At 42.5% G+C, this 24570-nt stretch overlaps 1 long non-coding RNA gene across 1 annotated transcript in view; it reads right to left on the reverse strand.

Moving 5' to 3' along the window:
* The window catches only part of LOC116582780, a 43017-nt gene extending 23842 nt beyond the window's left edge, over positions 1 to 19175 (reverse strand). Inside the window, exons 1-2 of the long non-coding RNA XR_004282516.1 lie at positions 18394 to 19175; positions 7471 to 7617 (exon numbers count right to left, since the gene is read on the reverse strand). This is a non-coding gene — a long non-coding RNA (uncharacterized LOC116582780). The remainder of the gene's footprint in view (positions 1 to 7470; positions 7618 to 18393) is intronic.
* Between the last annotated feature and the right edge of the window lie 5395 nt (positions 19176 to 24570).

Raw genomic sequence — 24570 nt, forward strand, 5'->3', positions numbered from 1 at the left:
AGGGCATACCCATCCAACATGTCCATACAGCACTGCCAAGTCCTTGCCAACGGAACTGACATTGGGACCACAGCTCACAGAAAGTTGGGTTAGAACTCGTTCTGTGAACATAACCAAATCGACTGCCTGCGACAACAAAAATATCAGCGTTCTCCATGGGATTTAAACAAGATCCAGAGCCTCATAACATAACATTCAAAATGTCCTGGATAAAATCCAGAATTACTCAGCATGGGAAAAGACAATCAACAGATGCCAATGCTGAGATGACACAGATGTTTGAACTATCTGACAAAGACTTGAAAAGAGCAATTATAGCATATACCAGCAACCAATCATAAACCATCTTGAAAGCAACATTAGAACAGAAGTCTGAGCAGAGATACAGAAGCTATAAAGAACTGTTGGAAATTCTAGAACTGAAAAATTAAATAACTGAAATAAAATCTTCCTGGATGGGCTCAGTGCAGCATGGAGAGAAGAATCCACAAACTTGAAGACAGAGCCACAGAAATTGGCCAATGTGAACAACAAAAAGAAAAAAAAAGATCTAAAACAAAACAACAGAGCCCCAGGGATTCAAGGGACAATAACAGAAGGTCTGCCATTTGTGTCATGAAGTCCAAAAAAGAGAGCAATGGTGCACTGCAGAAACAAAATATAACAAACTAGTGGTGGAAGGCCTGCTAAATTTCCCAAGAGACATAAATCTACAAATTCAAAAAGCAGAGTAAACCGCCCCTAGGATAATTCCAAAGAAAAATGTGCTGAAAACGAGACACAAAACAATCTTGAAAGCAGGGAGAGGAAAAAGTGACATATTACCTCTAAGCACAAAAACTCAAATGGCCATGGATTCCTTACTAGAAACCATGCATGAGAGAGAGAAGTGGCCCGATATATTTTAAGCTCTCCTCAGGAAAGAACTGCCAACACAGAATTCTATATCCAGCAAATAGATCTTTCAGGAATGAAGGTAAAATATAGACACTCGCAGATGAAGGAAAACTAAGATCACTTACTGGCAGCTGACTTCCTCTAAGATGATAGCTAAAGAAAGCTCTTTAGACAAAAGGGAAATGATACCACAAGGAAACACAGAACATCAGGAATTAAGAAAGAGCAGCAGAAATGGTAAACATCTGGGTAAATATAAAACACTGTACTTCTCCTCTTAAGTTCTTTGTTGAAAGCAAAAATTAGAACATGGTCTATGGGGTTTTCAGTGTATGCCACTGTAACCCTAAGAAAAATGTAACAAAACAAGAGTGGTAAGGTGCCCACAGTCCACTTAAAGTGGTAAAATGCTGAATCCCAATCTCCCGTAAAGTATGGACATTGTAATCCTTACAGCAGGCACACGTACACACAAAAAAAGATAGGAGGAGACACACAAGACACATAAGAGATCAATTAAAAATAAAACGCTAGCAAATAGGTAGGCATAAATCCAAGCATATCAATAATTATGCTCAATTAAAATGGTCTACACAGGTAAATTAAAGGACAGAGACTGTGAGAATGAATTTAAAAATAGGAACCAACTGTATCTTCACAAAAACTCACTTGACGGGTGCCTGGGTGGCTCAGACGATTAAGCATCACGATCCCAGGGTCTGGCAATGGGCTCTTTACTCAGCGGGGAGTCTGCTGCTCCTTCTCCCTCTCTCCCCTCCCTCTCCCCCTGCTCATGCTCTTGTGCTCTCTCCTTGAAATACACAAGATCTTAAAAAAAAAAAAAACCTCACTTGAAATACAGTGTTAGTAGATAGGTTAATAAGTAAAAGGAAGAGAAAGGTATTAACATGCACAACCATTCCAAAGAAAGCTAGAGTCAGGTGGCGGGGGGGTGCACCTGGCTGGTCCAGTCATTGGGGCATGCAACTCTTGATCTTGGGGTTATAGGTTTGAGCCCCAGGCTGGTATAGAGATTAGTTAAAAAAAAATAAAAATCTTATTTTATACACACACACACACACACACACAAAATAAATTGACTTCAAAGCAAAGACAATGGCATTGCCAGGGACAAAGAAAGGTATTACATAATGTTAAAAGGGTCAACTTGACAAGACATGACAATCCTAAATACAGTTGTACCCAACAGCAAACCTTCAAAATAAAGGTAGCCAAAACTGACAATTCGAAGGAGAAAGAGATCAATCTAAAGTCATAGTTGAAAGCTTTGACATTCCACTCTCAATAATATATAGAAATAATAAACAGAAAATACCACCAACCAACTGAATTGAGAATTTACAAAACAGTAACAAAAACAGAATATGTATTCTTTTAAAGTACTCATAAAACATTCACCAAGACTAACCAGACCCTGAAGTATAAAACTTAAACAAATTGAAAAGAATTGAAACAATACGAAGTATGTCTTCTGATCATAATGAAATTAAACTAGAAATAAAAAGAGAAACAAAAAAGAGAAAAGGGAAATTTCTAAATTCTTGGAAATTATACAACATACTTCGAAATAACATATGGGTCAAAAAGTTTCAAGTGAGAAAAAAATTTTTGTACTGAACAAAATAAAAATGCAACACAACAAAATGTGTGTCATGTGGTTAAAAATGGTGCTTCCAGGGAAATTTATATTAAATGTTTATATTAGAAAAAAAGAAGGGTCTCTAATCACTAATGTAAGTTTCCATCTGCACAAACTAGAAAATAAGGAGCAAAATACATCCAACGCAAGAAGATGTGGAAATATTAAGGATAAGGGCAGAAATAACTGAAATTGAAAGCTAAGAAATAGGGGGAAAGAAATCAATGGAAACAAAAGCCAGTTCTCTGACAATATCAACATTGTTAAGCCTCTAGTAAGACTGATAAGGAAAAAACTCATTTCTTACTAATGTAAGATGGGGTGGAGTATGACTGCGGATCCCACTGACATTAAAAGGACAGAGGAACAGAACAACTACATACACATAAATTTGACAATATTGCTGACATCCTTTCTAGAATCTCCTTTGGTCCGTGTTCATGAAGATATTGGTCTGTGGGTTTGTCACTGTTGTTTTTGCTTTTTACCATCTTTTGGTATCAATAATGCTGGCCTTGTGAAATAAACTGGCAAGTTTACTCTCTTGTTCTCAAAGACATGGTCTAAAATCTGGTGTTAGGTCTTCCTGAAATGTGTGTTAGAATTTATCGGTGAAACCATCTGGGACTGGAAATGTCTTTTTCAGAAGGTTTCAAACCATGAATCTGGTTTTACTAAGGACTATAGGACTGCAGAGGTTATGGATTTCAACTCCAGTGTGTTTGGATAGGTTGTGGGTTTTTTAGGAATGGGTGTAAAAAAACCTTATTGGATTGTTTGACTTGTCCCGGATCAGAGAAGAGACAATCTGATCCAGGACCTTTCAGACTGTCGCAGAGAGGTTTCCAGCCTTCTTGGCAGTAATCAGGTAACAGCAGGGGCAGTTTCAGGGAGGCTCAGGGAAGGGTGCTGAGGGGGTAAATCGCAGATTTCTTGTTTCTGAGACTGGCCCGTCCCACACCACTAGGCCCGTACAGTGACTGCGGTCACCCAAATGCCTATCACCTGGCCAGGCCAGAATGCTGTTCTATGATGAGAGCTGGGAACCATGGGGGTAGAGGGGATACTGGGGGGTGGCAGGTAGGTATGGGAGGTGGGGTCAAGTCTAAGTGTAGAGATGGTCAGGGAAGGCCACAGGGTCTCTACACCCTCTCCCACCAGAGCGAGTACGCTCTGAACCGCCTTCTCAGATTCTTCCCTCTTATACACAGCATATACCCAGGGACAGGCTAAGCACCAACATGGCTTCTCCCCCACATATAATGTTCAATCTTTTTTAAATCTTTTATTATTGTGAAGAGAAGGCAGCTGCTACAGGAAAAAGTTTGGAAAACACTGCCCTCAGATGTCCCAAAGGAGGTGACTCGGGTTCTGGCATAGACTTCTCGAGAAGGCAGTGGGCCAGCCATTCCCAGCCCAAGGCAGGACACTTCCATGCTCTCAGCCTGGGTATGGAAACAAAGTCGTGGCATTCAACTGACTGGCTGGCTGCAATTCTTCCTCCATTTAGTCAGACACAAACCGAGACTCATAATGCCGAAAGCGACCTCATGAATCTCCCTGCCCATGGCCTTATTTCACAAGATGAGGAGACTGTTCTAGACATGGGAAGTGAGTGGCTCAAGGTCGTAGACTTGTTGAGGTAAAAATGGGACCGGAGCCCAAGTTCCAGGGTCCCAGTTCAAGTGCACTTTATTTTCTGCAGAACAGCAAGTGTTGACTAGACAGCTACTGTGTATGTGAGGCAATACGATGACAGCTCCTGGTATCACAGAATTTGACCTTCAGTAGAGAATACGGACATGAAACAATGACACAGAGAAATAGAAATGAGTGTCAAGTTACTAAGGAGAAATGCAGGGAGTGTAAATACATGGTCTTCTAAACGCTTCTCAAGATACAACCCACCACCGCCAGCACTAGAGTGAGTCATAGTGGTGCCAATGGAAAAATTTCACCTGAGGAATGGTTGTATGTGATCTTTTGGTGGTTAAATAAAATTTCCTGTTGTTGAAGTGTACCACCTAGAAAGTGCTTTAGTCCTGTATCTGAAGCACAATCTCAGATAGGCACATGGAGAATGTCACATGAGTAGCAGACCAAGGAGCTAAGACAAAAAGACGGACATTGCAAAAAAATAATGATTCCAGCCCTAGGCACTTTGTTGAACCAAGATGAAGGAGCCATTGTTCAAGCCAAGCATGACCCAGATACTGCTGGGGAAATAGCCCCAGAACCACAAAGGCCCTGAAACAGGCTTCAGCAACCAGCACGACATACTCGAGAGAGCAAAAGTTCCCTGCTGAGTAAACTGGGTAGTTCTGCAGAGCAGGGACTGAACCTAGGATTCCGTGTTTCAATACCTCCACAGTGAAGAAAGGACAGAAAGAAACGTGCACAGATAAAGCTTCTAACTTATCTCAGAAATTGAAACTTTACCATAAACATCTGATCAAGTTTTTCTTTGGGGAGAGGTTTCCCCTACAACTGGCCCTCTCCTGACAGGAATATTTAAAGGGTCTCCAATTTCCCCCCTCTACTTTCAAGGCATAAACGCAAACATACAGTCAGAGACCTGAGGTGAACATAGCTTTACAGGTGGTAAATTCCCATACGGGAGAGCTTGATAAAACAGATTCCAGTCTGATAATTCTATTTTAACAGGAGGTCAGGCTCTTTTCTCCAGAGCAATCAACAGAACAAAAACAAACAAACAAACAAACAAACAAACAAAAGTAGGCATGTAATTCTGTATGAAGCACAGAATGTTCTGGAAGAAAAAAAAAGTTAAGACACCTATGAGGAACCCGAGAGAACTACGAGAAGAGATGTTCCTAGGAGCTTCTAAACCACATTGCACAGTTGCACTAACTGACCGAAGTCTGGGACAGAGAAACGGGAGTAATGTCAAAGATTGGTCACCACAGTGAGTAGGAGGATTCCACCACAACAGTACCAAACAGGTGTCCCACCACCTGCCGGGGCTCTCTGCTTGTCAATTCAAAACCTCTGAAGGATGGTTATTTTGGTCAAAGGTAGAGAAATTAAGATTTCCATATGTATTCAGCTTAAAACACACGTTTATACCAGCCAGCTCTAATGGGACAGAAATCATTTCTCATCATCACAGCTGTGCGAGTCTAAATCAACAGCTACCTTAAAAGCTTAATGGCACCTCCCTCCTTAAAAATTGTTAATAAGAGAATGATTTAGCTTGAATTTCCCCCAGACCCTCAGGAGCTGACTAAGTAACCTCAAGAAGTACCCAGTTAGTTTAGTAATTCTATTGAGTCAGTGGGAAAATGACAATCTTGGGCTCTTTGTTTCAACACCTTGATAGTCAATAAAGAACATGATGACATATGCACAGATAAACCTTCTAGTTTTATCTCCAGACTTGGTAAGAATGATACTTAGTTTTATATACATTTTCTGCGGTATCCGGAGGCCCTAGCAGAGTCTATGACATATAGTGCAACTTCAAAAAAACATTTTTTAAAAAACACACAGTTTGATTATCAGACAGAAATTGTGCAAAACCAAAAATATATGCCTTGAAAGATGACTATGTTATTATTCACACTGATATACAAGTAAGAAAGGGAATAGCAAATCAAACATCTACTTCGCAATTTTTTTTCTTAGAATAGGTTGGTGAAAACAGACAAGCAGAACTAACCAATAACCTCTACTGTTTACTAACTGTGTGATCTTAGGCATGTGACAGTTCTGAACACCTCTCCTAAGTATCTATGACCTCATACCTAACATAAGGCCATAATCTTCTCCTCACAGTGTCACACTATGAACTTAAATATGGTCAGACTTTTGGGGTGCCTGAGTGGCTCAGCTGTTAGGTGTCTGCCTTCAGCTCAGGTCATGACCCAGCATCCTGGGATCAAGCCCCGCATCGGGCACCCTGTTCAACCGGGAGGGGAGCCTCCTTCTCCCTCTCCAGCTCCCTGCTGCTTGCGTTCCCTCTCTCCCTGTGTCTCTCTCTGTCAAAATAAGTAAAATCTTTAAAAAAAAAATATGGTCAGACTTTTTACAGCCTGGCACACAATGGGTGTTCAACAAAGGAAGACCCATGAGAGTGTAGGAGAAAAAACTCCCATATTCTCCTCTGACCTTAAACATGGATTGCAACTAGAAGTTTATATTACCCATGTCACTTTCTGAGCTTCTTCCCAAAGAAAGGAGTCCTTCATTTGTTATAAGAATTCTCTACCCCAGTGACAGATCAGAACCCCAGGAGAGCCTTGCTGGCAGGTGATGTGCTCACTGTGACTCTCCAGTAGTATGTGGGAGGAGGACGGAGCTGCCTGGTGGGGTTCTTCCCCTGGCCCTAGGCCCCTGGGCCCACCAGGAGCCCAGGTACATTCGAACAGAGGGACAGCAAAAAGGAAGCAGTCAGGACACAGGGAACCTCAGAGAAGGCTGGCCCGCCCCGATTAAGAGCACATCTCTTCCTCAAAGAAGCCTCTCTCTCTCTCTCTCTCTCTCTCAATCTCTTTTTTTTTTCTTTTTTTTTTTTTTTAGTTTTTTTCAAGTAATCTCTACACCCAGCGTGGGGCCCGAACTCACAACCCTGAGATCAAGAGTCGCACGCTCCTCTCACTGAGCCAGCCAGGTGCCCCGAGGAGCGGTCTTAATTTAACCAGTAAATGAAAGGCCGTTTGGAAATAGCTTCTACAAGCTGTGATTTGACAGAAACTTCGAGTGATTATACATCTAAGCTTTCCAAAAAAACACATCTGAAATTGGCTGGTTAATCTGGCCTAAACCGTAACATATGGATAGATCTAAACGCTACCGAAAGCCTCCATTTTAAAAGCAACACATGGATTTTTTCAATTAAGTTTAACATATTTTTTAAAAATTGTAAGTGATATAATCAGAAGGGTAATACTCACCAAGCTGAGCAAAAGTATATCTCTTCAAGAAAGTGCCCATCAAGCAGAAGCTCTTCTCATCTTTACCTTCTAGATGAGCCATATGCTACTTCAGTTCTTTGTAGAACTTCAAGGCTGTCACAACCTTTCAGGACTCAGTTTCTCTATCTGTTTAAAAAAAAAAAAAAAGGAGGGACGGATCTAGCAAACTCTGAAACACCTAGCTTCTCTTCTGAAAACAGCAATTGCTGTTACTTCTCTCTAGGCCAAGTATTTAATTACCAAATACGCTTATCGTTTAATATGTGGTTCCTGAGAAGGGTCAGAGGGAGCAGGGTTTTAAAACAATGACACAAGTGAGTAAAAGCAGGCTTAAAGGAAAACTTCCTAGACACCTGGTTCACCCCAAAACGGGACAGGACCACATCCCTCCCTCCCCTTTCTTTGAATCAAATCTCCGGAACTCCACTCCCCAGAGGCCCACAAACCTCTCTCCTATTAGCCAAGGCCTGTCTTAAGATAGAATCCATCTTCTTATAAGCTGGAAACTCTTTTGCAAAGTATGAAGCTGTTCCAGACGCCGTATCAAGTAAATAGCTTAACCAGCACCCACGGCTCATCTCAACACCCTCACTTAGTCCACAGCTGAGTGCAAGGTGTTGACTAAAGAAAATCCAAGGTGTAAAGTATGCTCTGACTTAGTATTGATGAAGAACAGCATGTCCTTTTGTGACACATACAAATTACAATCAAGTTAACATAGCAGCAAAGGCCTCGTTTTGTAACACTGTCAAATAATAACAAAGGAAAAGTCATGAAAACAAATTGAGTCCCAACCAGGCCTCTGTTAAAAGCATGCAGGATTTAGCGTCCATGAAGAAAAATGTCTTTTTCATAAATTCCAATCCAGAGAAAGCATTTATTAAACGCTCTACAGACTCTTTCATAAGCCTTTGACTCCATATTACCTCTGGGAACCCAATGTAGCCACAGTGTAGCCACAGCCCATTGTAGCCACAATGTCCAACATTGACTAAGCACTAAGAACTGTACAGAAACAGAGTGACCGCTCACCCACAGAACATAAGGACTCAAGCATAGAGCAGTGACCGACCTAGGGGACAATGGAACAGCCTGTTGGTTACAAGAGCCTTATCCTGTAACTGCTTCAAGGATTCTTGATTTGCAGTGGTGAAAGTCCATTTTTAAAAACCAAGTACTGTTACTGTAGTCCAAAGTTAACAAAGCAGCTATGTTGAGAGAGTCAAAGAAAATTCATTTGTACAAAGGGCCTGCCAAGTGATATTTGATGTCTCCGTATTTCTAAGCGGAGCATGAACACCTCCTTTGTCACTCCAACTGGCTTCCTCACACTTCAACGCTATGCTTAAAATGTCTGACTTCCACCATTTTAGGAAGTTCTCCTTAAAAAGCACAAAAAGGGGCGCCTGGCTGACCTAGTCGGTTAAGCGTTGGGTTTGACTCTTGGTTTCAGTCCAGACCTGATCTCAGGGTCATGAGTTCAAGCCCCACACTGGGCTCCAGCATGGAGCCTACTTGGAAAAAAAGAAAGAACAAAGAAATGTTTACTTATTAACAACTGCAAGAAGAACCAATACAATTTTTCACCTGACTCTAAGAGAAAAAATATAGAAAAGGGAACCAAAATGCTATTAAAAATGCTTAAGGACAGGGTGCCTGGCTGGCTCAGCCAGTAGAGCACATGATCCTTATCTTGGGGTCGTGAGTTCAAGCCCCACACTGGGCACAGAGCTTACTTAAAAAAATAAAAATGCAAAAATATGTGCACTTGGAGGAAAATGCTTCATGCTAAACTCAAGCTATGAAAATAAAATATGGAGGTACATGAAAAATATGACAATCTTGCTAAACATTAACACAAAAAATTTCTTTTTAATGTCAAAATCATTTATGGCCCCAGTCCAGAATGGACACACAGATCTACAAATTTCTAGAAGCATAGAGTCAAACGGGCAAGTTCTTGATCTCTCCCATAGCCTTCAGAATGTGGACACGTGGCTCTTAAGTTCCGTTCACAAGACAGCATACAATCTATCTAGGACGGCTTCATTTGGAAATGCCTTCTTTCAGTCACAGGCCTGATAAATGCTTGCTTCCTGTCTTCCAGAGGAAACCATATTTATAATAAGTAGTTTTTCTAAGATTTACTTTGCATGCTTCTCATGTGATTAGACACTGGCAGGGCTGGCCCCAGTGTGGGTAGCAAACAAGCAGCAGCAAATTGCTCACTTGTTCAAATGTTCACAAACCTAAAATGGTTAAGTTCGTGGCCTTCCGTTACGACCTCCTCAAAGCTTTGGTTAAGTTTCAACTACTTTACCCGTAAGGAGTAATAGCTAACAGCTACATATATGAATAAATACTACATGCTAATTTATTTCTGTCAGCCAAGAAGTCACGAGGTGAGAAGAAACTTAAAATGCCTACCGATACCCGCTTTGGGTTGCCTGGGATCAAGGAAATGAGAGAAGGGTTCCTAACAGTAGATAAGAAACCTGAAACACTGATTTCTCTACGTCTCTTAGGTAGCCTTGACAGCAGGCAATTTTGCTTTGTGTTTAACTCTCAAATAACTTGGATCGAGCAAAAAATGTAGAAGGTCCAGTCACACAGTTCATGGAAAGGCAGCACCATGTTACTTCCCAGTCAAGTGAAGCATTTTGAGAAAGCAGACACTCTGGCTTCCCAAAGTCCCACAACCTCCGCAAGCTTGGCGGCTTTATGGGCAGACCACAGCTCAAAAGACCGTTGGCATCTTCAAATCACCCATCCTTCCCTCATGCCAACATCAACCTGATGATGAGTTTTCTGAATAAGCTGGTCTTCCGTTGGCCAAGGAAGGACTTCCTGTGTCAGTCCTCTTTCTTTAGAAGGCAGTTTCATTTTAAATGGCACCTCCACACTGGAATTGATCTGAGAAAGGTGGGTGTGGGGGCAGCGCTAAAGGAAAATGTTATATCCTCTGTGGAAATTCTAGACCTTTCCACTGCTTTCAGGTACACCAGAATTCACTGTGGTCATAAGAGTCAAGAGATACTCACGCAGTGCAAAAGGCAGTATTCTGGATAATGAAGCCATAAACCAATAAAATAAGCTGCACACTGTGTCCCTCAGCTTGTCATGTTCATCTTTCCTACTCAGCATCTAACCTTAACCATGATTCCTCAAACCATTACATTAATTGGAGAGCAAAATAACATGTTTAAGGACAAAAAGAAATCACTTGTATTTTTAAAGTATCTTGTAATACAAGTATTTGTTTCTATAAACAAAACACTTTATGCAAAGTGACTTTGAAACTCTTGAAATTGATAGTTATTGCTTACAAAAACTACGTAAATAATATGGGACACATTTTGAGAGCATTTGAAAGCACTGAAGATACGAACTTTTGAGGAATAAAACATTTGATTTATTCAACAGTATAAAATTTTAGAGGATTTGTCTTTCATTTTAAATTTCAGTTACTGTCCTAATAAAAAAATGTTGGTAAAATGAGGTATACTTTTCAATTGCTATGTAATCTGTCGTCCTTTTTTCCACCTTCCAGTGTGCATGAAACTGATATTCAAGTGAAGGCAAAACAGAAAACTCCCCTATGACTCCATTTTCTGTTAAGTAAAATGAGAAAATTGTCAAAGATTCATTCCTGCCTCTCACTACTTTTCAAAACAAGTAGAACTTTCTAAAAGCACTTGGCAAATACAAAAAGTGATTTTAATAGATTGAGGGTTTTTTTTTTTTTTTAAAAAAAAGAGATGCCTGGCTGGCTCAGCTAGTAGAGCTGGATCTCACAGTCATGAGTTCAAGCCCCAGGTTGGATGCAGAGATTACTTAAAAAGAAAATCTTAAAAAAAAAAAAAAAAAAAAAAAAAAGATTGGGGGAGGGAGTAAAATGCTCCTCCCCCCACTCATACTTTCTCTCAAATAAATAAATAAAATCTTAAAAATAACACTCTTGGGCACCTGGGTGGTTCAGTGGGTTAAGCCTCTTCCTTCAGCTCAGGTCATGATCTCAGGGTCGTGGGATCGAGTCCCACATCGGGCTCTCTGCTCTGCAGGGAGACTGCTTCTTCCTCTCTCTCTCTCTGCCTGCTTCTCTGCCTACTTGTGATCTCTGTCTGCCAAATAAATAAAATCTTTTAAAAAATAACACTCTCTGAGAAAGAAAATCAGTTATAGATTTTATGAAGAACCTAAATCTTCTAAAAGTATTTAACACAAAACAACACACCACTAGTGAAATGGTTCCACTAGATGGCGCCGTATTTTTTTCAGTTACCAGAGACACCTCTCACCTCCCTTCCATCAACACCTGACAGCAATTTTTTTTGAGGCTATTTCATAGCATCAATGGGCACCATCTTTGTACAATGGCTTCTATGGTTTGACTCTCACTACATAAAACAATGTTTGCCTTATTTTCTTGAAATGTCTTCTTTCAAGATTCATGCTTCATTAGCATTCCAAAATTTTAAGGTAAGGTTTAATGAATTCCATCATTCAACACATTTCTTAAGCTCTTACTTTGTGCCACACCCTCTTCTACAGTCTGAAGCAACCCATGCCCTTCAGTGGTGACCGACATTAAAAACTTCCCATCCTTGGGACGCCTGGGTGGCTCAGTCGGTTAAGCAGGTGCCTTCAGCTCGGGGTCCTGGGATCAAGCTCCGCATCAGGTTTCCTGCTCAGCGAGAAGCCTGCTTCTCTCTGCCTCTGCCTGCCAGTGCTCACCTGCGCACGCGCTCCCGCGCTCGCTCGCTCTCTCTCTCTCTCTCTCTCTCTCTCTCTGATAAATAAATAAATAAATAAATAAATACAATATTTTAAAGAAAGAAAGAAATTTCCCAACCTTGGGGAGCCTGCACAGGGCTCATGTGCTGGGTGTGGAGCCTGCTTGGGATTCACTCTCTTTCTCTCCCTCTGCCCTTCCCCACTTTTTCTCTAAGAAAACTGACAACAAGAACAACAATAACAAAATCACTCACACACACACACACACACTTCCCATCCTCCTGCAAATACCTAAGGAGTCCACCAGCTCCAGTACGGTATGGCTTTTGCACTTCAATCGTATTTATCTGCAGCATTTCCTGGTGCATTCAGTAACCTCCTTGCAAAACATCTGTCACCCGCACTCCTTGCCACTGCTCTCTGCTGAGAAGCTAGAATAAACCCAAAACGCTGAGTTCCATTCCATTCTGAAGTTTGATTTTAGGAAAGATATTTCAAGCATCACTAATGTGAATTTTTTTTAAAGGATTAAACCCCTTTGCGGGTGCTTATATATCAAAATGAAAATAGAGTCATGCTGTTCACTAACCTATTTCTGAAGTTCTGAACTTAGATAAGACTGGAAAGCATTCGATCTCTGAATGTTACAGGATGAACATTTATAGTACTTCAGAATGAACTGGAAATAGTGATTCTACAGAACAGAGACAATGGTTTTAACACCTGGCCGCAGCCCAAACCAACAGATATAAAAACACGAAATGCCCATAATTTAGATTTAAGGTGGCATACAAAAGCCCAAGGCACCTCTTCAACCAAATGTCCATATAAATCCCTCTATTTGTTTCTCATTCTCGGATAAGCAACAAAATCTATAAAGGATAGAACACAATAACCAAATTGGATCTTACAAACTATTTATTTATAGAAACAATTTGCTCTAATTGTGAAAGCAAAATTTCTAGATGAGATTTTTCTTAAAGACAGCACCAAGCTCTACAGTATGCTTCTTCTGCTGCTCCAAAACTTCATCTAAATTAACCACCACTTTGGAGGGAATGGTATTTCGTGACTCTGCTCTCTGCACCTCTAGCTGAAAAATAAGCCTGCTAAATTTAAGACAAAATTACTTAAACTATCTCCAGCTTTACGTGCAAGGATATGCTTTCTCATGTTGAAGAAATTAAAGTGAGAGAAACTCATATGCTTTAACAAGAATTTCAATTCATTATTTCTAAACCATTAGATTACGTCAAAAAGCAAAATTGCTCATGAACTTGCCTATGGACTTGAATTTATTTAAATAAATATCCCATTCAATTAATTGTTCAAAGACCTTCAGATAATATCTTCTCTGGGGAAACCTGAGGTTTTGTCATCTCTATTCATGCTGTTCAAATTCATGCCTTTTGAGATTTTCTTACTTATACTAAAAGGGGGAAATACCCATATATAATTATAATATATGTTTATGTTATATAGATTATAAATCATATATTATTTGTATATATACTTCTAAAATGCATGAGTAACCTAAATGCCTGGCAGTCCCAAATACTGAGAGAAAAAAAAGATAACAAAAAAACAATGGGAGGAGCACCTGACTGGCTCAGTTGGTAGAACATGGGACTTGACCTCTGGGTCATGAGTTCGAGCCCCACACTTGATGCAGAGATTCCTAAAGATAAATAATTAAACTTTCAAAAAAAAAAGCAATGAGAAAATAGACTCATTAAAGATTTTAGCTTAAAACTGAATAGGCAGTCATGTTCTAGATTTAAGGGAGTTTGAGATCCTTTTCAAGAAAAAATCCTATAAGATATCATAATCCCCAAGACACTACCTAGATAAATCCATTTTTAATATAGGATTCATGATTTTATTTCTTTGATCCACGAGTAAGTGCCTACTACTATGTGCTAGGCATGTGGTTAGGTGGGTGCTGGTAATGTAATGACCCACATGATGGCCTTGGCCTCAGGGATTTTAAGTCTAATTAGTACAAGAGACCAGTCAATAATTAGTATCAATAAAAATAAAATGGGGGGGTGGCACCTGGGTGGCTCAGTTGGTTAAGTGTCTGCCTTTGGTTTAGGTCACCATCTTAGAGATAGAGCCCTCAGAGATAGAGCCCTCAAAGGTAGAGCCTGCATCAGGTTCCCTGCTCAGTGGGGAGCCAGCTTCTCCCTCTCCCTCTGCCCCACCTCCTGCTCATGCTCTCTCTTTCTCACTCTCACTGTCTCTCAAATAAATAAAATCTTCAAAAAATAAATAAATAAAAACACAACCTATTACATCCCTACATGACAGGAAATGACAGCCAGTCCCTTTACATCTCAGCATCAAGCGGAATTAGGAAAAAGGAGTTTCAAGGAAAATGAACACGTAAAAACATTTTCAACAACAATTTAAAGAAAAAAAAAATAGAAACATTTCCTGGTTGACACTCAGATAACTGGAAATCCCACAATAGACTTTCCCATCTTTGCACCTTTTGGTCAGTTGTATTGCTGCTTTATTTATCTGCTATCATTTTCAGCTTTAAAAATTGCGATTGAAAAGGACAGGTTGGTCAGGTCTTGTATTTTTATGCCAGGATTAGAAACAAAAACTGAGAAAATAAATTCCAGCAAACCCTTATTTCTAGTTCACAGGCACCACTACCAACATTTTTTTTAAAATCAATTGGTCGTTCTCCTTCTCAGTGGACACCCCTGGCGTTTCTTCAATGCAAAACCACAAAAGCAAGCTCATGTGCCCAGAATTCTCCCCCCAAGACGCCAAGTGGGAAAGGAGCCATACTTGCAAGAACCGGTATCTAACTTCCTCAAGATGACTCCTGGAGATAAAGGAGAGACAGAACTTTGGAGGGGCGAACTGGATGAACTATTTCCAAATTTCCCAAAGGGAATCTTACTTACTTACTTGTGGGACCAATTCAGCGGTCTTTGGTATTAAAGCAACCTTTAAATAGCTCTCCTTCTACTTATATCCCTTCTAAATTCACTATTGTTACTCATTATGAGTCCACTGGTATTAGTCAGCACAAGCAGTTAGTCACTGGATTTCCGAAATCACCAACTTCCACCCTCCCCTTTTCTGGTTTTCCTATCCCTTCGGGTTTTTGCAACATTTAAGGAGATGAGTAACTATACACAAGAAATGCTGCCGGGCCTTTTTGGTTGGTTTGTGGTTTCAAGAGAGACCAGAGTCCCATTAATAAAAGGAGCACAAGTCTTCCATCTTCTCATGAAACGGGGACACTTGCCTTGAAACCTTCAGATCAAAAATTTATGCCACGCATATTTCTTGATCATCATGTCTCATCGACCTGTTTGGAAACAGCTCACACAAATTCTTTATCCAAACAATCAATTGGGAAATGAATACCATTTTTGGGCCCCTCCCCCAAAAAAAAGCCCTAGTACAGTATGATTTCTGTTAACCACAGGTGAGAAATGGAAACAAATCCAGGGAACTATAGACTGTCCCTGTCCAAGCCTTTTAAAAATTATCCATCGGTTAAAGCCCAACATAATCGTGAAGACTGACCTTTCCAGCATTATCTGTCAAGACCTCCTCAAATTTGCCATCAGTTCTCCGGGATGGACGGAAAAACCATGCCTGCTGTGAGCGATCCACAGGGACCTTAAAAGCCTTCTCCCCTTCTCTCCATCCACACAGAACCATGTCAAAGCAGGTACTCGTCCAGGACCCTTCCCTAACTACCCACTGCCAGTGAACTCTCACTACATAGACTATCCTGATCTTTCATGACCCATCACATACCCAAATCTTCTCTCCCCAAGTAAACGCTCAACAGTCTACTGGGACTTCACAGAATGGCCACACCAAATGGAGGAACAGTTTCTGTTGGTTGTGAACTATGTGGACTAGATAGTGTCTCCTTGAATATCTTAAGAAAAGGAACAGTGGAAGAGAATGGTTGCCAACAGGCAGAGGGCAAAAGCCAGGAGTCACTTCTTAGCCAGCCCTTCACTTGTGGATCCTAAAAAACACAAAATCTTCACCAATCCATTGTTTTATTCTCTTCTCTGCCCAGTGTGTGGTAGGAGAAGAGGGGGGTGAGAGGGGAAATGAACTAAGAGAAGGGCCAGAGGCAATAAAGGAACAAACTTCATGTTACAGTGAACATAATCTTTACAATCTTTTCCTCCTATGCTCTCGTTCCCAACTACTCTCAACACTACTTCCTGGGGCATCTAGGTGGCACAGTCGGTTAAGCATCCGTCTCTTGGTTTGACTGCTGGTTTCAGCTCAGATCATCTGAGGATTGAGGGACTGAGCCCTACATCAGGCTCTGCACTGGGTGGGGAGTCTGCTTAAAATTCTCTCCCTCCCACTCATGTGTGTGCGTATGTGTATGTGCGTGCATGTTCTCTTCTTCTCTCTAGAAAGAACAGATCTTAAAAAAAAAAAAAAAAACTGCACAGGGGCACCTGGGTGGCCCAGTCAGTTAAATGTCTGTCTTTGGCTCAAGTCATGGTCACGGGGAGTCCTGGGATCAAGCCCCACATCGGGCTCCCTGCTCAGTAGGGAGTCTGCTTCTCCCTCTCCCTCTGCCTGCCGCTCCCCCAGCCTGAGCTCTCTCTGTCAATAAATAAATAAAATCTACATTTTTTTTAAAAACTGCACTTCTTAAATAATTTATAGAAATTCTATGAGTAGAATCAGAAGCTTAGTTATATAAAATATGACAGAAAGAAAATACTGCACTCTACACGTTTGATTTGTGCATTCACTGTATATAAATTTTACCTAAAAAAGTTAAAAAACAAATACTGAACTTATAATGCAGAAGCATATAGGGGTAACCCTTTTTTCAGCACATCAGAAAATAAGATGGGCTGATGCATGGCTATATGAACAACTAGATGGTTAGATATTTGATAAAGCAGGTATGTTAAAATGCTATTACTAATCCAGGTGGTAGGCATATGTGTGATCATGATAAAAGTCTTTCAACTTTGTGGTAGACTTGGGAGATTTTCATTAAAAAATGTGAGGAAACGGGGGTGCCTGGGTGGCTCAGTGGGTTAAAGCCTCTGCCTTCGGCTCAGGTCATGATCCCAGGGTCCTGGGATGGACCCCGCATCAGACTCTCTGCTCAGCGGGGAGCCTGCTTCCCACCCGCCTTGCCTGCCTCTGCCTACTTGTGATCTCTGTCAAATAAATAAATAAAATCTTTTTAAAAATGTGAGGAGACAGAATCAACAGTATAAAGTTATTTTCACAGGCCATACACACACATTCACTAAAAATGTTTTAAAAATATTTCTTCACGTGTCCAAGTTGTCACCCACAAAACAGAAAGTCCTTGACTTCCATCCCAAAGTGATCCCTCACCCTGGAGAAGGGATCCATCAGGGCCCTCACCTGACTCACATCTGAAAATCAGTCAGCCGACAACCTTCCTGACCAATTACCTGAGTGTGTACCTCCTCCCCAGCATCCATCTTAGGAAGCAGACCAGAGCCAGGGGTCATTGCTACAGAGCTACACACCTGGCCCTTAAGTCTTCCCTGTCCACCCCCCCCAATATCTGGCCACCATGGCTGACGTGCCATGGGTTGGGGGTCTCCAGGGAGCCATATTTTAAGCAGACAAGCATTTCCCCCCTGACACCTTAGGTCTCTCCTTAAAGCTGCCAGGGATTTCCAGAAGCTTTTCTCTTGCCCTCACCCACCCAACAGCACCCTGCTGGGCTTTCCTAGGAGGAGGGCCAAGAAGTTCCAGAGACAGGCAAGGTGCTACCCCAGTCCCCTTAGTGTAGGCCGGTGCGGGGAAGGCATTTTCAGTGACAGAATGGAGAATACTCGCTCTGCGTGTGGGGCTGGCAACAGGGAAAGGGTAAAGCGGGGGGGGGGGGGCACACTGGGTGGTTCAGTGGGTTAAAGCCTCTGCCTTTGGCTCAGGTCATGATCCCAGGGTCCTGGGATCGAGCCCCACATCGGGCTCTCTGCTCAGCGGGGAGCCTGCCTCCTCCTCTCTCTGCCTACTTGTGATCTCCATCTGTCAAATAAATAAAATCTTTAAAAAAAAAATAGAAAAGTTAAACGGGGACTCCCACCCTCTGTTGCTCCTCACCCTTATCCAAGAATAATAAAGGGACAGGGAGGGGGAAAGGCTCAGCCTCACAACTCGTACCTGCAGAAGACAGGAAATTGTTGCCGCCATAGCATCTGTGAGGACAAGGGAGCCCAGCCACAACCCAAATCAGGCCTCCCCATCTGCCTCCTCCTTTTGCTTAGAGGAAGAACCAAAGTCAAGAAAAAACGAAAGTAACACGGCACAATTCAGTCTCCCGAACCATGCTGCTTGTTCTTTCAAGTCAAACCTTTGTCTTCTGGTGCTCTGGTAACATTTAGACTAAACCCAGACCACAGAGCAGATTGCTGGTGTGGTTTTGCTCTAGCCAGAGCTGCTTCAACTTTGAGTTGGGGCTGGACTCCAGAGAAGCTGATGTGTGAGAAAAATCGAGAGACCAGAGAGAGAACCCATTACTAACCCTAATGAGCTCATAGGTCAGCCATCCTTTCACTGCTGCTACAGCTGCCTTCCCACCACACCCCTTTCCCCTTATCTCTTTCCTCTAGAGGGTCAGTGAAGCTCCACTTGAGGAGAAAATGCCACCATTTATCACCCTCTCCCTAAGGCCAGTCTGACGGACTTTTAATTCTAAGAGGAGTGTGTGTGGGGACAGGAGGGAGGGGTATTGGGGGCAAGGTGCACCTAAACCACTTTTGCTAGAATTCCGCTTAAGGAAATTCCAAGTTTGGCCAGTATGAAGGTCTGATAGGAGGTATCACAGAAGTGCTATAGCTCAGCATGACGGACTCAAATTGGATTTTTCTATGTTCCCTGGGGTTCTTTTGCTTTAACTCCCAAGAAAAGCTTTCAAAAGAACCCCTTACGAAAGGACACACTACCTTCACAGATGAATGGATAAATAAAATGTGGTCTATGCAGGCAATGGAGTATTATTTAGCCTTAAAAAGGAAGGAAATCCTGTCACATGCTACAATCAGGCAAAGTAAGATAAGCCAGGCACAAAGACACTCCTCATAACAGAAAGCTGAAAGGTGGCTGCCAGGGGCTGGGGGTGGGTAGGAGGAGAGGGGAGATGTTGAATGGGTACAGACTTACAGTTTCACAAGATGGAAAAGTTCTGGGGACGCCTGGGTGGCTCAGTGGGTTAAGCCGCTGCCTTCGGCTCAGGTCATGATCTCAGGGTCCTGGAATCGAGTCCCGCATCGGGCTCTCTGCTCAGCAGGGAGCCTGCTTCCCTCTCTCTCTCTGCCTGCCTCTCCATCTACTTGTGATTTCTCTCTGTCAAATAAATAAATAAAATCTTTAAAAAAAAAAAAAGATGGAAAAGTTCTACAGGTCTGTTGCCCAATCATGTGTATAGATATCACTACTGTACCATAGACCTTTAAAAATGGCTGAAATGGTAAATTTTCCATGTTAGCGGTATCTTTTTTTTCCCACAATTTAAAAAAATACACATACTGCCTTCACTCTATGTTTTGGATATTCCGCATTCCCAATTTACCAATTTCGATATTAAAAAACAAACCAAGTAATTCGGCGAGTTTTCTTACTGAAAATGAAAACCCTTCCAATGGAACTTGCTTTGAAGATTCCAGAACAAGAATTAAAACGTACTGGCAGTCATGGCTTGCAACAAACTTTTGCCATTTTAAGCATGCATGACATTTTCATAGCAGGCCAGATCCCCCCTTCTTCTCAAATGGTATGCACGGCATGCTGAATTGGCTTCTGAATCCAATGAGACTGCTGATATGTAGCCTTTTAGCAAAAGGATATATCACAAGACAGTCTGAGATCCTGAACACTGTGGCTATTATCAACGAAGGCAGCAAAATGAATAATTCATGTGGGGCGGGAGTGTCCAAGTGTGCTAACAAGTGTGACTTCATGAATGGCCCCTGCACCAGCTCCCTCTCTTCCAATACTCTTTGTTTTTTAAAATTTTATTTATTTATTTGACAGACAAAGATCACAAGTAGGCAGAGTCAGGCGGGGGGGGTAGGGGGTGGTAAGCGGGAAGCAGGCTCCCTGCTGAGCAGAGAACCCAATGTGGGGATGTGGGGCTGGGGGCTTGATCCCAAGACCCTGAGATCATGACCTGAGCCAAAGGCAGAGGCTTAACCCACTGAGCCACCCAGACGCCCCTCTTCCAAAACTCTTATTCTAAACTCTGATCCAGCCTGCGTTCTCCCGAAACCTCAAAGTTACTCTATAGAGACAACATTTGTGAGAAGACCAAGAATGACTCTGAAGTTGACAGAGCAAAAAGGCGGGGTGAACTCTTACTGGCCCAGCCTTCCTTCCAGAAACGAAGGAAGAAAAGAAACTGCACATTTTCTGAAAGATTTCCACGTTCCACTGTTAAGAATGCAGGCCAAAGGAAATGAACTCGAACGTCCAGGGCTATTTCTACTGTCAAGGAAGGTAATGAATGAACCTTTCTGTATCTTGGCCTTAGACCTTGAGAAACAAGTACTAAGGAACCCTATTTCTTAGGAACTCCAGACCCAATCTGTGAGGCTTTCTTTCCCCTGGGTGAGTTCTCAGCATACGGGTCAGCAAAAAGGCCAGAAGGAGGCACATACATCCTGGCAAGGGTCTGAAGAATAAAGCAGAGATGTGAGTGCAGAGAAAGTCACAGGGCAAGCAATCACCTATGGCCCCGAGCTGAAATCGGCAAACCCTACAAAGTCCCCCAACTCACAGGCTTTTGGGGCAGACAAGGTGGGGTGTGCTTCAAGGATGATGGAGGCAAGGCTTGATCCTGCCCATCTCATCCTTCATCAGCCATCATCCCCAAATCTAGCCACAGGAACTGCTAAGAAAAGACTCTTTGTACCCGGTATGCATCCACGGGAGTTTGTTAAGTCCTCTTCCTCTCAAAGACCTTCCTGTTTTAATAGGAAGCACTCAAGATATGGGAGATAGCAGAAAGCAAGTCTTAAGGAGACCACCTGGGGACTCCCGGAAGCCAGAGAATGTCTCCCAAGGGCCACAGCCGGTCTCTTCCTTCCGTGTGGGCAGCAATGATAAGGAAATAGAAGGCAAGCTGAGGACAGAGCAGAAGCTGAAGCAGAAGCACAACACCTCCCCATGGGATATAGCTGACATTCCTCGGGCACTCCTGACAGCCTAAAGCTAAGGAAAGGAAAAACATAGTTAAACTTATAGAGATCACATAAATAAATAATTTTTTATTATTAATCAAATAAATAATTTTTAAAAAAAATTTAAAAGGGGCACCTGGGTGGCTCAGTGGCTTAAGCGTCTGCTTTCAGCTCCAGTCATGATCCCAGGGTCTCAGGATCGAGCCCCACCATCAGGCTTCCTGCTAGGCAAGGAGCCTGCTTCTGCCTGCTTCTCCCTCTCCCTCTGCTGCTCCCCCTGCTTGTGCCTGCTCTCTCTGTCTCTCTGTCAAATAAATAATTTTTAAAAAACTTTTTAGATTAAAAAAAAAAGTGTAGCGATCACAATCCTGCAAGACATGTGTCTGCCTCAGTTGACAAATGTCTTAGGGATCTACAAAAACAAAGCATTTCTATGAATAACCTAGCGCCCAAAAGGAAATGTAGACACAGTTAAATGTCCTTATAACCTGCAGCCCATAGACAGATACTTGAAGTGGGCAGATTGTAATGTTCCTCCAGGAAGTTCCCAACTATCTTCATGTTAACGCCTTGCTAGATGGAAAAACAACCTTAACTTGACAATGGCAAGGCCTCAGTATCCTGTGAGTCTTCTGCATATGAAAGTTCTTTTTTCCATACCTCCCATAATATGTCATCAGCGACCCCTCACAATCCAGGGCAGCAGCTCTTTCTGCCCACAGGTCCTCTCCCACTTTAATAAACCACCATTTTGCACCAAAGACATCTCAAGAATTCTTTCCTGGTCTTCGGCTCTGGACTCCACCCCACTGAACGTCACCTCTGTTCCAAAACCCCATCAGCACCAGGCTCCCAACATCAACCCTGACGCACCTCGTAGGAATTGCTTCTCTCTGATGTAGCACAGAGGCCCCACATGGGCATCACTGCTACCTCAAATCAGGCAGGGTGGCCTGCATAAGAATGGGCATCTGAGATCCTCAGCCCAGGGTTCAAGCTCAGCACAAAAGCAGACAGCAGGGCCTGCTCAAACCAGCCCTTCCCTGTCCCTATCTAAAGAAAGAAATACAAGAGACACATTTAACAACTCTTAGAACTAGCTGGCCCCTCTCCCTTTCTGGTGACCCAACACCAACACGGGGCATCCCTATAAACAGTTCCAGAATTAGAACCAGCATCTGTACCTCGAAGCTGCAAAGAGAGAACAGAAGCTTTGACTGAGTGCCCTTTGGGATATTATTTAGATCTACATGGTCTGAAAGAGGCACACTGTGCACATAAAACCAACTGGGAGAATTAGGGACAATTCCTACCATTAATAGCCCATATTCCCTATGTGGGGAGGTAAAAAGTCGTGAGTCAAAAAGGGGTGGTGGTGTTTAAAGGTAACAAGAACTGTCCCATTATTGCATAAATAACACAAGTAACCTCACGCTTTCGTTTTCTCACTTATAATTTGGAGAATTCACAGGTGATCCAGAGGGATGAAGTGCTTGGGTGACTTGGGGCTTATAGATCCAATCACCATGCCTAATTCTGAGTTGCAGTAACCCACCATACCTATCTTCTCTTCCCTCTCCACCTGCCCAAGAGCCAAATCCCACAACGAAACAAGGGAAAAGAAGAGACAAAAGGCCAAGGAGGATCATAGTCAAGCTTAAACCACACATGGGGAGTACAGATATTTTAAACAGAAACACACAGGGGTAAAGAGAAGAAGGTCCACTATGGCAGAGACTTCACAAAGCACAGAGGATAGGCATGGGTGTATAAGGGGCCTTCTCGTCAACCCAAAAGAAAAGAGCTGCACTGTCCTATGGCCCAATGGTACCATCTGCCCTTTCTCATCTTCTGCCATGTGCAAAAGTGCTTTGTAAATTATAAACCGAGGCCTATTCTACATGACCTGACTTTAACTTTTACTATGCTTCTCAGTCCTTGGTGTCAACTACCCCAAGAATATGTCTGAGGCTGATTAAAAGTCCTAAGAGGGGGCACCTGGGTTGTTCAGTGGGTTAAGCCTCTGCCTTCGGCTCAGATTATGGTCCCAGGGTCCTGGGATTGAGCGGGCTCTCTGCTCAGCAGGGAGCCTGTTTTCCCCTCTCTCTCTGCCTGCCTCTCTGCCTACTTGTGATCTTTCTCTGTCAAATAGATAAATAAAATCTTCAAGAAAAAAAAAGTCCTAAGAGAATAGGCACATAATCACTCTCTTATATGTTATATCCAACTCCCTTTCCACTCTCTATCATATTTGCCTGGCAAAATCCAATTCCTCTTTCAATCCAGTTCTTTGCCTACACCATGCCTGTGCCCACTCAGTCAACAGCAGTGAAAGAAAAACACCCCGATACTAACTATTCGCTTTCATCATGGCCGCCAACCTCAAGTGGGTTCTGAGTGCTGCCCGACTGATAATCATGATACATTTTGCTGGTCCAATTACTCAAAGATTCTCCCTAATGACTATTTCATCCCCTTCGCTCTCTCCTCAAAATCTCCAGCATCTCTTCCCCCATCCTCACTCAGCTAGATGGCTTAGTGTCCTACTTCACTGCAACACCGGATATGACCATCACAGTCTTTCCACAAGCCCCCACCATCAAGCCAGTCCTCCTATCTACCTCTGTGCCTACATCACCCAGGATAGGCTAAAGCTTATGCTCTAAGAACAACTTAGAACAACAGAGGACACTGATGGCCATCATGGTCAGCTAGGGGCCCTGCTCTACCTTGTCCCTACTCAGGGATGTAGGCTGAGGAGAAACCAGTTTTTGGAACACTGCTGATGGCCACAGCACAGGGGAAAATAACTCTTCGAGGATGTTCACACTGACAATTAAATGATGAAGTAAAGGAATGACGTCCACCACTTAAAACAACTCACCAGTCACAAGCAGTTACGTGACCCCACCATGCCGTAAGGGACAGGCCAAAACAATCCTATATGTGTCTAGAAGGTAGAGAGAGAGTGGACCATATGTAACATTGGTGCTAATGACTTCCGACAGGTCTACATATCCTACCTTCTCTTTTCTGAATACACTAAACTCCTAAGTAAGGCCAATCCCTTTGAGTACTAGATCCTTCTTGCCTCATCCAAGACAACAGCTCTTGTTTCTCTCGTTTCAGTAATGTTTTTCCCTCTACGAGATCATTCTTATCA

Source organism: Mustela erminea, chromosome X (assembly GCF_009829155.1).
Source record: "Mustela erminea isolate mMusErm1 chromosome X, mMusErm1.Pri, whole genome shotgun sequence".
NCBI classification, from domain to species: domain Eukaryota; kingdom Metazoa; phylum Chordata; class Mammalia; order Carnivora; family Mustelidae; genus Mustela; species Mustela erminea.